We start from the raw sequence: 11924 nt of genomic DNA, 5'->3' as shown, positions 1-11924 counted from the left end.
CTGTGCCTGCTGCTCCTGTTCCTATTTCTAATTTCCATTTTCCTGCCAATCATCTCAGTCAGACTTTGCCTCCCTGTTCCTCAGCCTGTAAGGCTGGACTCTGATGAGCTGGTTGATTTTTCCTTTAGGATGACAACTTTGAAGATGGCTGCAGCTTTCAACGAGTAAAAGCCAGAGTAGGACAGGCCAACTCCAGGAAAGAATGAAGAGTCCTCCCTTTCTGCGGTTGATGGGTTAAATGTGGAGAAGAACCCAAGAGGGAAAAGTCGGCAAAACTCACTTCTGAGTCCTCTGAGGTCAGCTGTGATCAGCAGCCATAGGGTAGGGCACTATCACATTTGCTGATCAAATCTACAAGCTGAAGGGGGTAAGTGGTGATCAGCAATTGGTGACCCATCACACCGTTGGATGTGCCTGTACTGTACCCTGCAGGAAATCCTCTGGTCTTGCACTGCTAATGGGTATCATCACTTCGTGTGGGATGGGAGCAGACGCTCAAGTTCACGAATAGGAAAGGTTCAGAGGGATCTAGGCAAATGGAACGAACTCGGGTCTTATTCTTCAGCACTGATGAGTTGGTCTGAAAGGCCATTTTCCATGTTTTACTAATCTTATGATTGGTGCCTGATCATCTTGAACCAGAAGAGGGTCTTTGACTGAATACCACATACATATATGGTGGACATGCTCTGGGCTTTGAGGAGAGAATCCGAATTGTGTTTACCTGTTCTACGCAGATATCCAAGTACAATTCAATTTAATGGGTGGGAAATAAAGCTTCCCCATCAATTCTGGTCAGACAGGGTTATTCACTCTCCCAGGTTTATGTTGAGCATAAAACCCTTTGGCAAATCCAGTGGAAAGTACAAGTGCAGAAGAGAGGTGACTTCGCAGTCAGAGTAGGCACCCGGATTAAAATCTCCCTGTAAATGGATGTCGTCACCACATTCTGTTTGAGACCATGTTCTGCAGATTAATAGCATCTGCATCCAGTTGGAAGCAGCCTAACCTAATATCTTTTGATCTTTAAAAATGTATTCACCTCCAGCTTGAATATATTGTGACGGAGCCTCCAATTTTGTCTTGGCCAGAGAATTCCAAATTTCACCTAGAGGGTAGATTCACTACCCTCTAAGTGAAAATGTTTTTCTCATCTCTGCCCTGAATGGATGCCTTCTTTGAGTCTGTGAACCCTGGTTCCAGATATCTCAGTCAAAAGGGAACACTGTAAGACCATAGGTCATAGGAGTAAAATTTAGCCCATTGAGCTGCACGCCATTCCATCATGGCGGATTTATTATCCCTCTCAACCCCATTCTCCTGCCTTCTTCCAGTAACCTTTGCTGCCCTGTTTAACCAAGAACATAACAACTATACTCAACATATAAATATACTCAATGACTTGGCCTCCACAGCTGCCTGTGGCAATGAATTCCACAGATTCACCACCCTGTGGCTAAAGAAATTCCTTCTTATGCCTGTTCTAAATAAATGTTCCTCTAATGAGGCTGTGCCCTCTGACTCACCCACTGTAGGAAACATCCTCTCCACATCCACTCTGTCTAGACCTTCTAATATTCAATATGGTTCAATGAGATACCTCTTCATTCTTCTAAACGCTAACGAATACAGGCTCAGAGCCATCAAATACTCCTCATACATTAACCTTTTCATAAACCTCCTTGGGCTCTCTCCAACGCCAGTACACCTTTTCTTAGAAAAGGGGCTCTAAACCGTTCACAGTACTCCCAAGTGTGGTCTAACCAATGCCTTATAAAGCCTCAGCATCACATTCTTGCTCATATTCTAGTGCTCTCAAAAATAAAGTCCCTTCGCAGCTCTGATTTTTGTATTTTCTTCCAGTTTAGAAAATCGTCTATGCCTTCTACCAAGGTGCATGACTGTGCACTTCCCGACTCTATTCCATCTGCCACTTCTTTGCCCATTCTCCCAATCTGTCCAAGTACTTCTGCAGACTCCCTGCTTCCTCAACACTACCTACCCATCACCTATCTTTGTATCATCTGCAAACTAGGCCACAAAGCTATCAATTCTGTCATCCAAAACATTAACATATAGCGTGAAAAGAAGTTATAATACAGACCCCTGCTGAGCACCACTTGTTACAGGCAGCCAACCAGAATAGACCACCTTTATTGGCCAATTAGCCAATCTATCCATGCTAGTATGTTTCCTGTGCTCTTGTCAAGCCACCTCATGTGGGACCTAGTCAAAAGCCAGAAAATCCAAGTACACAACATCCACTGACTCCTTTGTCTATTCTGCCTGTTATTTCCTCAAAGAATTCCAACAGATTTGCCAGACAAGATTTCCCTTTAAAAAAACCATGCTGACATAGGTCTAATATGTCATGCACCACCAAGTACCTTGAAACCTCATCCTTAATAATGGATTCCAATACCTTCCCAATCACTGTAATCAGGCTAATTGATGTATAATTTCCTTTCTTCTGCCTCCCTTAAAGAGTGGAGTGACATTTGCAATTTTCCAATCCTGTACCATTCCAGAATCTAGTGATTCGTGAAAGAACAATGCTAATGCATTCACAATCTCATTGGCTACCCATTTCAGAACTCTGGGGTGTCAAGCATCTGGTCCAGGTGACTTGCCTACCTTCAGATATTTCAGCTTCCCAAACACCTCAGTAATAGCAGCTACACTCATGTCTGCCCCTTGACACTCTAATTCCTGACATACTGCTTGTGTCCTCCACAGTGAAGGTTGATGCAAAATACTTATTGTTTGTCCACTATTTCTTTGTTCCCATTGCTATCTCTTCAGTGTTTTTTTTTATGCATTCCAATATCCACTCTCACCCCTCTTTTACTCTTCATTCCGTGCAGAAGTCTTGTGCTCAGATATATAGCTAGGGTGCCTAAGAATTTTGCACAATAATGCATTTGTCCTTGTAGAGTGGAGAGCAAGTTTGTAAATCTGGCAGGACAAAGGATTTTGGGAATAGTGAGGGTGGAGCACTATGAGAGGGTTGTGGGACAGGTGGTAAAGAAGGAATGCCGGGGTGCAGACATACCCATCCCTAAGACATCAGGCAAGGTCATATGATTCTAAACAATTGGCTATTGATCATTACAGAATGTCTCTGGTGCTTCCCCTTTTCCCAACCACAATTCCCCTCTCCCTGCCCCCTTCCCACTCTCAGTTCACAATAGAGACTCATATAATCAGGTTTATCATCACTCACATGTCATGATTTTTTTAGTGCCAGCAGTACAGAGCAATACATTAAATTACAGTACTATGCAAAGGTCTTAGGCACCCTATATATATGTGCCTAAGACATTTACACAGTACTGCCTATCTGGGGAAAAAAACTTGCTATCCTCTGATATTTTAGGCTAGCTTGCCTTCATTTTCTTCTTTTCTCTCCTTATGGGTTTTTTGTTTCCTTCTGGTGGTTTTTAAAAGCTTCCCAATTCTCTAACTTCCCACTAATTTTTGTGATATTATGCACCTTCTCATTTGCTTTCATGCTGTCTTTGACTTTCCTTGCCAGCCATGGTTGGTTTGTACTCCTTTAGAATACTTCAGCTTTGAGATGTATCTTTCGAATTGCCCCCAGAAACCCCTGCCATTGCTGTTCTGCCATCATCACTGCTAGTGACCCCTTCCAATCAAATTTGGCCAGCTCTGCAATCCCCTTTACTCTGCAGTAATACTAGTACATCTGACTTTACCTTCTCCCTCTCAATGAATACTATCATACAGAATATGATCACTGCCTCCCAAGGGTTCCTTTACCTTCAGCTCCCTAATCAAATCTGGTTCATTACACAAACCCAATCCAGAATTTCTTTTTCTCTTAATGAGCTCAACCACAGGCTGCTCTAAATAGCCACCTCATAGGCATTCTACAAATTCCCTCTCTTAGGATCTAGCACCAACCTGATTATTCCAATCTCTCTGCATATTGAAATTTGCAGATTATTGTAACATTGCCCTTTTCACATGCCTTTCCAGTTCCTGCTGAAATTTATCTCCCATATCCTGGCAACTGCTCAGGGCCTGTATATAACTGTCTTCTTTTTGCCCTTGTAGTTTCTTAACTCTGCCCTCAAGGATTCTACATCTGATTCTATGTGACTTCTTTCCAAGGATTTGATTTGATTTTTTTACCAACAGAGCCACCCCGCCCCCACTGCCCACCTGCCTGACCTTTCGATACAAGGAGGATCCTTGGGTGTAAAGCTCCCAACTATGAAATTCTTTCATCCATATTTCAGTGATGCCCACAAAATCATACCTGCCAATCTCTCAACTGCGCTACAAGAATTATCTACCTTATTCCATATACTGCGTGCATTCACTATAATACCTCGGTCCTGTATTCATCACCCTTTAAGAGTTTGCCCCAATGTTACATTTCACCTCATTCAACTGTCTGCAATTTTGCTCTATCATCCGCCTGTCCATCCTCACAGTCCCACTACACACTGCATCGACTTGTATACCAACTGCCCCATCCTCAGCCCTATCACTCCGGTTCCCAACCCCCTGCCAAATTAGTTTAAACCCTCCCAACCACTCTAGCAAACCTACTCACAAGGATATTGGTGCCCTTCAGGTTCCGACGTAACCCATACTTCTTGTACAGGTCATACCTTCCCCAAAAGAGATCTCAATGTTCCAGAAATCTGGAACTCTGCCCCCTGCACCACTTCCACCCACTATGATGAAGTATGTGCAGAACTCTGACTGCAACAGCCCTTCCTGTATGCTTCAAGGCCTTGCAGGAGGAGGAGACAGATTCTGTGCGATTGCTCCCTGAACAGCTTGTCAGAGCTGCTTGGCAGATTGCCTCACTGACTGGTGACGAAAGGAGCCCTCCCCATCGTCTCCTTTCTGTATAGTCAAGGCCTCGGGCTCAGTGCAGGCTTCCCTCGAGGTGGTTATCCCTCTGCTTGGGGACTGTGAGTTTGCCAGGAATGACTGGCAAGGAATGCAGTGTAGCTTGGTTCAGATTCATCCTGAGCAGCAGAAGTAACTTGTGGAGTTAACCAGCAGACGTTACACTCCACCCAAGTACATCACAGGCATTGAAACAAACACCAGTTGCTGTCTGGCGTGGCGGACCTTGCTGGTCCTCCAGTAGAAGGAGCTGTCTGTCCACAGACACTGGGCCCGGGAGCATGAGCTGAGGGATGCGCTGAAGCTGGGTTCAGCCACTCCAAAGATTCTGCGGGAAATGGGTTGGTGCCCTCCCTCCCTCGGCATAATGAGGGGCTGGAATCTGTGTGGGGAAAATTCTTGGGCTTCAATAAAGTGGAACGGTGTTGCCGTCCAATGTATATGAATGAAGTGTACTTTTGGAAAACAAACTGGTCTCGGTGCAGATAAGCGGGGGGGGGGGGGGGTCAACCTGATTTAATTTTGATCAGGAAGTTAAATGTGATTGTGAGTTCCTTGTACTTTAATTCCCTGTTACATTTCAACCACTCTGTTGGGGTCAAGGAGAAGTGGGGGAGGTATGCTGGAAATGGTCATTGGGTCAGGTACCATCAATGGATGAAAAAACAGGCGTTTCAGGCAAGAGTCCTTCATCTAACCTTACTTTCCTCTGTCCTTAGTCTTATCTTCCAACAATGTACCAACTCTGCACCAGGAACAGCACCTCTTTTTCCGATTAAGTACATTCTAATCTTCCAGACTAAGTATTGAAGTCAGCAGTTTCATAAGAACATAAGATATAGGAGCAGAATTAGGCCATTTGGCCCATAAAGTCTGCTCCGTCATTTCATCATGGCTGATGCAATTTTCCTCTCAGCCCCAATCTCCTGCCTTCTCCCCATATTCCTTCATGCCCTGACCAATCACAAATCTATCAACTTCTGCCTGAAATATACATAAAGAATTGACCTCCAAGGCTGCCTGTTGCAAAGAATTCCACAGATTCACCACTCTCTGGCTAAAGAAATTCCTCCTCATCTCCATTCCAAAAGGATGTCTCTCTATTCTGAGGCTGTGTCCACATCTACTGTATCAAAGCCTTTCACTATTTGATAGGTTTCGATGAGGTCACCCCTCATTTTTCTCAATTCCTGTGAATACAGACCCAGAGCCATCAAATGCTCTTCATATGACAATCCTTTCGTGAACCTCTTTTGAACCCTTTCTAGTTTCAACACATTCTTTCTAAAATAAGGAGCCCAAAACCACAAGATACTCCAAGTGCAGCCTCACCAGTGCTTTATAAAGTCTCAACATTACATCTTTGCTTTTCTATTCTAGTCCTCTTGAAATAAATGTTAACATCGCATTTGCCTTCCTTACCACAGACTCAATCTGCAAATTAACCTTTCAGGAATCATGCACAAGGACTCCCAAGTCCCTTTGTGTCTCAGTTTTTTCTTTGTATTTTCTCTCCATTTAGAAAATAGTCTACCTTTTCATTTATTTTACCAAAGTGCATAACTGTAACTTCCCGACACTGTATTTCATCTGCCACCACTTCGCCCATTCTCCTAATCTGTCTAAGTCCTTCTGAAGCCTCCTCTGTACTTAAAACTATCTTCATATTGTCTGCAAACTTTGCAACAAAGCCATCAATTACATCATCCAAATCTTTGACATATAACATAAAAAAAATCAGTCCCAACACAGACTCCTGTGAAACATCACTAGTACTGGACCCTGCCTCTACCTTTCCCTCTTCTATTCTGTCACGTAAGGACCTGTAGCAGATGCATTCAGTATGTTAAGCCCTTTACTTCCACAGGACATACTTGTAGCACATAGTCAGCAGTGGCCCACACTAACCCAATTCATTCAACGCCTACGCAGTTGCCTGCAGGCTGCTGGAAGCCATGCCTATTGTTGGTCTTCAAGCTTAGCTGTTTAGAACTCTGCTGATTCAACAGAAATGGACAATAGAAGAGGAAAAAGTTTAGTTTAGACAAATGCAAGTCCCTTACAGATAGAAATGTATTATTTATAAGGTGCAATAGTGTATGTTCCCATACACTATTGAGATTAATTTTGTTTATTTTATGTATTTAGAGATGCAGCAATGGATAACCCTTCCAGCTCAACGAGCTGTGACACCCAGCAACCCAGCTATTTTAACACTAGCCTAATCACAGGACTATCTACTGTTTAATAACCAATGAGCCTACTAACCGGTATGTGTTTGGACTCTGGAAGGAAGCCATACAGTCACGGGGAGAATGTACAAACATCCCGAGCAGTAAAAGCGTCACGCTCACCGCTAGGCCCCCATGGCCCCTTGCAGGCATTTACAGGGGGAAATAAAAGGAATACAATAGAGTTTTTGCAAATACGGTATACGGGAACAAAAACCAATGTGCAAAAGAAGACAAATTGTACGAGTTGTAAGGAGACCTTGAAAGTGAGTCTGTGGGTTGTAGAATCAGTTCATAGCTGTAGTGATTGAAGTTATTCACAGCAGTTCAGGAGCCTGATGGTTGTGGGGTAATAACTGTTCCTAAATCTGGTGGTATTGAGAACTAAGGTTTCTGTACCTCCGGCCCAATGGTAATAGTGAAAAGGGGGCATTGTCTGGATGGTAGGGGGCTTTCATGGGTGCTGTTTTCTTGTAGGATCACTCCATGTGGATGTGCTCAGTGGAAGGGAGGGCTTTTCCTGTGAAGGGCTGGGCTGTATCCACCACTTTTTAAATTCCTGGGCATTGGTGTTTCCTTACCAGGCTGTGATGCCACCGGTCAGAGCACTCTCCACTGTGCATCTTCAGAACTTTGTCAAAGAAATGCAGAACATACAGGCCCTTTGGCCCACAATGTCTGTACTAACCATGAAGCCAAATTAAACTGATCCCATTGGTCCTCAGTTGATCCGTATCCCTCCATTCCCTGCCTGTTCATGTACCTGTCTAAGTACCTCTTATCTGCTACACTACCTCCCTGCAGCTCCTTCCTAGCACTCTCTGTATAGGGTGTGGCGGGGAAAAAACTTGCCAGGCACATTTCATTTAAACTGTCCCCACCCACTCACCTTAAGCCAAGCCTTCTAGTAATTAACATTTCCATTCTTGGGGGGGAGAGACTCTATCAACGCTATGTATGCCTCATAAGTTTATAAACTATCAGGTCTCTCCTCAGCCTCTGATGAAGAAAGACAACCCGCTTATGGTTCAGGCCCTCTAATCCAGGCGGCATCCTGGTGAACCTCTTCGGTACCCTCTCCAGAGCCTCCATATCCTTCCTGTAAGGTGGGACCAGAATTACTCTCATTTGCATAGAACATAGTACAGGCCCTTCAGCCCACAATGTTGTGCCGGCCCTTAAACACTGCCAACCATATAACCCCCCCCCCCACCTTAAATTCCTCCATATACCTGTCTAGTAGTCTCTTAAACTTCACTAGTGTATCTGCCTCCACCACAGACTCGGGCAGTGCAACCCACACACCAACCACTCTCTGAGTAAAAAACCTTCCTTTAATATCCCCCTTGAACTTCCCACCCCTTAAAGCCATGTCCTCTTGTATTGAGCAGTGGTGCCCTGGGGAAGAGGTGCTGGCTGTCCACTCTATCTATTCCTCTTAATATCTTATATACCTCTATCATGTCTCCTCTCATCCTCCTCTCCAAAGCCTAAAGCCCTAGCTCCCTTAATCTCTGATCATAATGCATACTCCCTAAACCAGACAGCATCCTGGTAAATCTCCTCTGTACCCTTTCCAATGCTTCCACATCCTTCCTATAGTGAGGCGACTAGAACTGGACACAGTTCTCCAAGTGTGGCCTAACCAGAGTTCTATAGAGCTGCATCATCACCATGCGACTCTTAAACTCTTATCCCTCGACTTATGAAAGCTAACACCCCATAAGCTTTCTTAACTACCCTATCTTCATGGAAATGCTCGGGAATTAAGAATCTGGAAAGGAAGACCTAAAGGGAAGCAGTATCAGGAGATGAAAAGTGATATATTGCCAGGACCTGATAATCTGCATCCTAGGATACTAAAATTGTCAGCTGGACAATGCACTGGTTGCACAACCAGTCATTTTAAAAACTTTGACAATTTATTTGCTTTTATGTCTACTAACAAAGTCAGGCATCCATGCATTCTTAAATGATCTTATTATTGCATGCAGGGTTTGCAGGTAAAGTCACTGCAGGTTTTCCCCACTTGCCAGCTTAAGAGATGGATATTAATTTCTATGGCCTCTCTTCATCCTATCAAAATCAGCCACTGTGCTTACAGAAAATTACATCTTCCTGGTGCCCATCCACTTTATCAGCCTGCCAAAATCCACTCACCCTGTTCTTGGTGTTTACAGAGAGTGAGTCTTGTGTTTTCTGCAAATTTTAAAATTGTCCTAGCTATGTCGGGAAAGCTGTGTTCCTAATTTTACTCCATGGGGAGTATCCTTAAAATTCAGTAAAGTACCAGTCCACACCACTCTTGCTTCCTGAACCCCCTGCTCACTCACAATCATTCATTGCTGGCTTGCTTTGTCTTTCCAAGTTTAAAAAATATGTCCCAATTTAATTAGTCAAGGCATTCCCACCACAAAGGCTGATGGGCTGCCAATTGTAAGTTCCTCTCCTGTTTTCTGCATGCTATCTGCACTCTAAAAGTTCTCTGAACCTTCTTCCCTATCCAGGCCTCTGGCTCCTGCTTCTCTATGCTGGCAAATCCCTCTTTCTATTTCTATGTCCAGTTTCTCCATTTCTTCTCCATGTGTAAAATCAGCTGACCCCTCAAAAGCATTGCTTCCTGAAAATCTAATAGCTTCTTCCTCTTTACCATCTCTTCAGATATTTTCCCTTTGATGGCCCATGGTTTCTTGGTCTAGATTTGGAAACAGGAACTCTGTACAATAGCTTCCAGCCTGAGGTAAATTATAACTGGCTCAAATCAAATGCTGCAAGTAGAGTCAAGGGCTCACTGAGGAATTTCTTTAATCACACCCTTGTGCAGAACCAGAGTTTAAGTTCAGGTAATAAACTCCAATTGTATTATTTTACTATGAACGGCACTCAGTGCAGAGTGCATCTTAGCTGGAATGTGAAGAATATCCACAGGGCCATTGACTGATCACTCAATAGCTCCACTGCATCCTGGAAATGGATCTCTGTACTGTCACCGTAACCATGGACCACTGCCTTCTCCAGAGCCTCCCATGGAATTATCCTGCTGCAGGAAGAGCTCAGGCCAGCTCTGGCTGGAGCCTCAGCCATGTTCTCCTATTCTTTCTCCATCTTCGACACCCGTCCACTGACTGAACCAGCTCTCTTTCAGGCGGTGAGTTCCAGGTTGCAACATTTAAGAGGTGCATAGACAGGAGGGACTTGGAGTGCTGTGGTCAGAATACAGGCAACTGGCTCAAGCAGGGAGGATGCTGTGACCTGATAGACCAGTTGGTCTGAAGGGCCTGTATTAGAATCTGGAAAAACACGGCGAGGAAACAAGTCCTTCAGTCCCACTTGTCAGGGTACCCATCTAAGCTAATCCCACATGCCCACATTTGGCCTATATTCCTGTAAACCTTTCCTATACATGTACGTATCCAAAAGTCCCTTGAATGTTGTTATTGTACCTGCCCACACCACTCCCTTTGGCAGCTCATTCCATATAAAGGACCACCTTCTATGTGCAGAAGTTGACCTTCAGGGCCCTTTTAAATCTTTCCTCTCTTACCCTAAAGCTATGGCCTCTAGTTTTTAATTCCATTTTCCTGGGGAAAATAAATATATATATTCTCTGTATAAAATGTTTCGCTTCACAACCCTCAGATTTATAGCCAAATGTTAAACCTTGTCCTTGAACCAGCTGCCAATGGGGCCATCAAAATACATCTATTAACAAAGAACATATATGTCACCATATACTACCTTGAGATTCATTTTTCTAGCAGGTGTTTACAGTAAAATAAATATAATTTATGAAAACTGTACATAAAGAACAACAAGAAACGTGCAAAAAAAATTGAGTTGTCAAGTCCTTGAGACTTTCTCTTAAGTGCCTCTCTCCAAACTTTGGTAGTTCTTCAGCATAACTCTGCATCTGGTTAAAATTCTTCACCTTGAAACCATTCAAGGAAACCTTCCCTGTAATCCCTCCCAGACTCCAGCCTCTTGACCGTCATTTGGCTGTTCGGCATCTCCCTCCTTTGTGTGCAGTTCTGTGGCCTGTTGGCTTGTGGAGCAGAACTCTCCAGTGTGGGCAGACTCTTCTTCAGTCAGTGTGTCTGGAGCAACAAATGACCTACTGAGAAAATCAATGAGCCGTCCAGCATCTGTGGAGGGGAAAGGCGACAGCATGTAGAGACTTTGAGATAAGCTAGTCAAGACCTTCCATAAGGACTGAGAATGCAGAGGTGAGGAGAAGGGGTAGAGAGGTCAAAAGAGAAGTTGTTTCAGGGCAAGGACAAGTTCTGCTTGGGCAGGGGTGTGAGAGTGTGGAGAGAACTGAGTGTTCTTTTATTGTAGGAAGAAGCAAAGAACTTTAAGACCTCCCCGATGGATCATGTCTGTGTAAAGACCACATATCCATGGTGAGGATAAGGTGGTTGGTGCTAGGGAATCAGAAGCTGTCAAAATGGTGGTGGCCATAGGAGGTGTCCCAGATGTAGATGGTAGGGGACTAAACAAGGGAAGACAAGATGGAGTTGAGGTAATGAAGAGCTAAGTTCAGTGGGACAAGAGCAGGCAGAAACAATGGCCCTACCAAGACAGGTTGATACTCTGACTGCTGTCTGCACTTGGAGCACATGTCCTGGAGAGAAGGGGTTTCCTTGTCATCAGTTCCTTCTAGAGGTAGAGTTGCCCGATGTTTACCAGTAGGACAGCCGCTTTTGTACAATTTACCCTCTTTAAGTCAGGGATTCCAATTACCAAAGTGCATGTTGGGATTAAATTTCTTCCACTCAACGTTCCATTTGATTTACATCTGTCTTTCTC

Source organism: Hemitrygon akajei, chromosome 31 (genome assembly GCF_048418815.1).
Source record: "Hemitrygon akajei chromosome 31, sHemAka1.3, whole genome shotgun sequence".
Lineage (NCBI taxonomy): Eukaryota > Metazoa > Chordata > Chondrichthyes > Myliobatiformes > Dasyatidae > Hemitrygon > Hemitrygon akajei.
The sequence above is the reverse complement of the archived record's forward strand: the minus strand, read 5'-3'. Positions refer to the sequence as shown.